Raw genomic sequence first — 6,284 nt, 5'->3', positions numbered from 1 at the left:
CCTTCACTCCTCAGTCACCTGGAGCACCAGGGACCTGACAGGGCTGTCCAGACGGAGGAGCACAAATGCCTTCACTCCTCAGTCTCAATAAAATGTGATAAAATATGTACCTCTTAGCAGTTTGGAAGTAGAAAAGGTTAAAAATATATCTAAGTAAGTGGAGTTTGCTAAGGAACACTGGGAAAATTTAACTTTATGCCTGGAGATTAAGTGGAGGAAAACAAAGGTAAATCTTCAATAGTGAAATGGTGCTTTGTACAAAGCTGACTAAGGGGCTGCTATCACTGAGGACTGGAACCAAGAAGTCAGAACCTTCCTGGACATGACATTGCCATTTGCTGCCTACACTGGGCATTACTATGATAGGACAATCTCAAGAAAAGTTCTATGGTTGTATTTTTCTCAAGTTCCCTTTTTACATTTTACCTATAAGATGTAAGAATCTTATACAGAGTGTCCATAAAACTTTATGAACACCCTGTGTCTCACATATAATATTAAGATTATTTTATTTTATCAAATTCTTGTCGCAAAGCCCTTTATTTATTAATACAATCCTTATGAAACTTGGCCACCATTTAAGAATTCCAAAAGCTTAATCTTTCCTTTTCATAAGTCCGTAAAATGGGCCAACATTTTTTTAACCTTTTTTGTGTTCTCTTGCTTTCCTCAACGACCCCGGCAACACTTGTTTTGCCTTCCCTCAGTCTGCCCCCGCCTCTCTGCATCCACACGAGTCTGAACTTGGATTCTGTGGTTACACTGGCCCTGCTTTTGGTCTCATCATCCTTTGTCCCGGCTACAGAATCTTGGTGAAGGTTGCTGGACTCCACTAACTAACCCCATACTTGCTAGTCTGAAAAATGAGGGTAATGATAGTACCCATTTCCAAGGTCCTTGCTTGGCACAAGTACACATATGCAAAGCACTTAGCTCACAAGTCTCGTGCCTGGTAAGCACCCCCAAAATTTGATGTTACTGTTATCAACAATCACCATGCACAAAAGAAGTGACAGCTACCGTTCAGCCACAGAGGAGATTGTTTCCATCTTTATCGGGGAAAGTAGACCTGGGTCACCAGAGTGGGTGTGGCAGCTGGTCACAGGAATGCTTCACCCACTGGACTGCCACTGGTATGGCCTGTCTGTTCAGCTCAGCCATCTCTTATTCTTCTTCCTTCTTTCTATCCTGCAAGTCTGCTCAAGAATTCACCAGATCAGCTTAGGGACTGTCAGCTGGTGCTCACTTAGCCACCAACCTATCAGCGCCCTAGTTGAGTACTTAAAAATGAATACAAGGGCATCCATAAGGCTGGTTTAAGTTTATAAAACACGTCATATTGTGATGTTAACATTTGCAGCCAAGATTATAGCTCTCTCCACTCATGCTTGATTACAAGCACAGTTAAAATGTTTATTTCTCTTATCTGTGGCAATTTCTCAAGGTTATTTATATCAAATAGTGCAATCCCCAACCAGAAAGATGGGCCTACACATGCGCACTTGTAGTGTTCACGTCATCACAGGTAACCTCCAGAATGGGAGGAGTCGCACATGTGCAGGTGTGGTGTTTACGTCATCACTGATAACCTCCAGAATGACAGGAGTCGAACATGCGCAGTTGTGGTGTTGACATCATTGCTGATAGCCTCCTTAATGTGAGGAGGCCATGGTTCTTATATTCCTGTGTTTTTGCTATAACTCTTCTTTTTTTTTAAATTCATTGCACCAGGATTTTTACCCACCATATATCATATGTGGGAGCTGGAATAAGATTAAATCAATTGACTGCATCTTAAGATATAAGATCAGCTGGATGGCTCATGGAGTCTAGAATCCAAATCAGGGTTAGCGACGCTGATGCCGACAGAGGGCTGTGGACCTTGAAATCATTACCTCCATTGGCTTCCATGTCTTTGTGAAGTGTAATAATAAAACTACAGCTCAACTTATGTAAAATTTTCTTATATATTGTTCATGAATAAACAGTTTCCCAAAGTGTGAGAGTAAAATTGAATCCAAATCATTTTACAAAATTTAGAGTATAATTAATGCAAAACATGCAATACCCTATGACTCAACAATTCCACTTCTGGATATTTATCTAATAAAAATATGTAAGTGTTTCAACAAAAGACACACACAAGAGTATTTATGTCAGTAATATTAGAAATAGCCCTCAACTAGAAAATACCCAACGTTGGTCAACAGTAAAATGGATAAAGACATTGATATAATAATAAAATTGAATACTATGCAATAATGAGCATAAGTGAACTCTAAATGTAACAAAGTGGATGAAATTCACGTACTGTTAAGCAAGAAGAGTGTTATACATGGGATATGTATTGTATAAACAGCAAATTAATCCATGGTGTTAGAAGTTAGGATAATGGATACTATTTAGAGGGCTCTGTCTGGAAGGCAACAGGGCTAGGAAGTTTCTGGGGGCTGATAACATTCTGTTTCTTAATTTGGGTGCTGGTTATGCAAAAGTATTTAATTTGTGAAAATTCATTGAGCTATAAGCTTATGATTTTTACACTCTTCCTAAAAATTTTCATTTGAAAACTTTACTGATGGGGTCTACTAATATCACGGCCTCAGGGTTAACCTGGTTTTTGTTGCTGTTCTTGTTAACTGCACTATTCCACTGACTCAACCACGAGGCTTTGCTCACAAGTCCTTATGGGGATCAACAGTGTGACCTTGACCTTTGACTATTTTTATCCCAGCCTTATCAACTCATAAGCATCAAAGCAACTACCTCAGCAAGAAACAGATACAGAGTCTTTTGGTTTTATAAAAATCTAAAAGAATAAAACGTTCCAAGTTTTGGAAATGATTTAATGATTTGTCAATGAATAAGTGTTTTAATGTCTACTCTTTGTAGTTCTCATCACCATTTTTCTACTGCCATCTTGGAGAGAGGATGCGATTTATGCAAAGGGCAGTCAAGTCTACTCGTGCAAATCAGTAGGGCATTGCGAGTGGTAAAGTGACACCCATGACAAAGCTCACCTCATTTTTTTTAATACTGTTTTTGCTCACACATTTTTGAAACAGAAACACAAGTTTGTGTTCATTTTTTTGACATGATGTTAAGCATGGTTGTCTGACATGCACAGCTTTTATAAGCAGTGTCAAAAGTTACTCTCAAGCAAATGCTTGTTTCCTTGGCATTTTGTCTCTGGTGTATTGTGTGGCATCCTACTGAAACACCGTGGACATCCTTATCTTGGCCAAGTCAGCAAAGTCTCGCTCTCTCACCGCATGTGCTTCTGCTCTTTCTCTTTTCCTCCCTCCTTCTAACTGTGTTTCATTTCCCTCAGGCTCATAGGAGTCACTGTCCTCCATCATTACAACCGTGAGTAACAGCTAAAATTGATGAACATGGTCTGTTGTGTCAAAATCAAAGAATAAAAATAACAAAATTTAAATATGAATCCACATGTGTGGACATGATAATCAGTAGTCCTGGTCAACAATAGGCATTTTCATCTGTGTTATTTTCAATGCCATAAAAGACACTGCTTAGAGGTAAATTCATAATTTACCTTTAAATCATCATGCCATAAATATAATGTATTTGTCTTCCATTATCACTTGCCTCATCAAACTTCTGTTTCTACACAGTTCAAACAATACATTCTAATGTCACCTGCAGAACAATGCTATAAAAAAAAATCTGGACATAATATTATTATTACTATTATTACATCATCATCTATTCAACAAATATTTATGAAGTGCCTAATGGTTTTAATCAGGGATTGTCCCCTACATGTATAACAAATAAAAGTTTTAAAAAAAAAAAACTGCTATCACAGTGCTCCAATATGTGGTCCATAGGAAAAGTATGAGGCCCTCTTTCTGAGAGGATCACATTTTAGGCTAAATTTGTAAATGAGCAGGGAAACTCATGGGTCATTTGTCTAACCAGCTGGCCTGACCAGAACAATTCTGGCAATCAGATTGGAGCCAGCTAGTACAGATAACTATACATCTCTTGCCCATAAGTACGTGAAACAACAGGGGAGTCCCCAAAATGCCATGAAAGTTTTTGGATCCTGTGGCTATGAAAGTCAGAAGCACACACCACTCCAGAGTGAGAATTTGAGTAGGAACAGCACGTGGCTGAAGGAAAAATCCGTCCATTAGTCTGCAGAGCCCTTCCTCAGGCAGAATACAGTGAAATACAAACACAGTGAGAAGCGAGCACTGTGATAGAGAGCGTCCACGTCCTCACTTCCTTGGTCTTGCGAGCTCGGTTTCCAGACAAGCACGTGAGTTCACGCAGTCTTCACAAGGCCACTAAGGAGCATTTTGTAAGTGTTAAAAAATTATATGACTCAAAGTTGCACATCCAAAAAATGTTTTTAGATGGGTTTGGTATTAGAAGCTAGAATTGTGACTACTTTTATAAAAATACTTTCAAAGTATTTGACTAAATTTGTATAAATTTAAATCTTAAATGTCAGCTTTATTTAAACAATGTAAAAGATAGTACAGGGCAAATCTATGATAATGGTGCTGACATGGCTGGTAAAGAAAAAGATGTAAGGCCATAAATTTGGCTAAAAACTAGAAGCATTCCTCAAGCCCTGCATGGCACATGTTTTGAATTTGTTACTATGAGACACGGCCTCAGCAGGGCCAACAGCAATGACAGTCTTCGGAATGATTCACAATTGTATATGACATTTTCTGGACTTGCCCCAAAATGGAACATCTTGATGAAACTCTATCAATGTTGACTTTATGACTTCTCTTGGCTACACGGAGTGTGCTGGCTGAATGCTGATAGAGAGATCAGATTTAATCTAGACGAGATACAGAGTATATCAGAAGAGTTAAGGGAAAAGTGAAGATACTTAAATAAAGAGAGCATCTTAGTCGCTGGGAGTGAATCATAATCTTTGGAAGAAAATCATTTTAATTTTGAATTTGCACTATCCACATTGTTTGGTAGGGATTGTGGTTGCTATGAATGTTAGCAATAGCTCACAGCAACAGATTCCAGACCCACGTTTGGCTATTTTACATTATAAAGGATTAATTTTTAGGAAAACTTTAGACAAAGTGCAGAATATTTTTCAAAATTGAAAGTGTATGTGAACTATGTAACAAAGAACTCTTCCAGAAAAAAATAATGCAATCAGAATAAAGACAAAAATATTTGCAATTATAAAAGGGAAGATTTAAGTACAAATAATCCCAAAATGAACTTCTACAGCGAGTGATTTATAGACACTGGGTATTACCTGAGGAGAGATTTAAATAAATTGAACAGGGATAGTGTTTTTGGTTTTCTTTATAATCTTTATAATGTCCTAGCACAGAGAAATTTGAGAGAAGAACCCAAGAACTACATATCTTCACTGCATAGACTGCTCTAAAAGAAGCAGCCATTTTGATAAGGTATGATAATCTGTATGAGAAAATCAGAACATTTTAATAATGTCTATGATAATAGCTATCCTATGTGATAGAATTACAGTATCTAAACATGACATACAAATGCCACCCTTTATTTCTCATCTAAATATTATTTGGCAGATAGTATTGGAAATCCATGTGTGTGGCCTCAGCAGACTCTCGAAACTGAAATGAGTTTGAGACCTGCTGAAGACAGTTTGCCTGGTTAGTATCATTTTTCATAAAACACAAATCATATAAAAATCCTGATGCTAAAAAATAGGATTAGTGATTCTGGTGAAAGAAAAACAAGGAAATTTTAAGAAATATACCTTATAATTTATGAATTGTGCATGTTTAATTTTCCATCTGAATATCACTGGCATGTGCATAGTGACCATTAAGCTCAGTTATCTTTGATTTTTTTGCTGACTTCCCATCACATAAAAACCATAGTCTGTACATATTTTCTATTTTATCATTATGAAGATATATCTGTCAATGTGGGAGGATGGTATCTGTTTCATTTAACGGCTTACCAGCTTGATTTACAGCTTTTAAATGTGGTGCGCCCGGGTGTGGGCCTCTTCCCCAGGCCCCACATGTATTAGGATGAGAGAAACAAGTACCCTCATAGAAGAAACGCCGTTCTGAACAGTGGGGATGTTAGTTCCTCACATTAGAGAGGTAGGAAGTGGGAAAGCAAACATCCAGAAGGATCTACAAACACACAGAAACAGGTGAAAGACAAACTAATATACCTGTTTGAAAATCTCACTGAAGATCGTTTAGAAAAATTATTAGTAAAGCCACATAAGTCTTAGAACACCTTACCTTTCTGGCTCCTGATTGGTTTCTAAATTCCAG

The sequence above is a fragment of the Otolemur garnettii genome, unplaced genomic scaffold, assembly GCF_000181295.1.
Source record: "Otolemur garnettii isolate 467f Iridium unplaced genomic scaffold, OtoGar3 scaffold00136, whole genome shotgun sequence".
Classification (NCBI taxonomy): domain Eukaryota; kingdom Metazoa; phylum Chordata; class Mammalia; order Primates; family Galagidae; genus Otolemur; species Otolemur garnettii.
The sequence above is the reverse complement of the archived record's forward strand: the minus strand, read 5'-3'. Positions refer to the sequence as shown.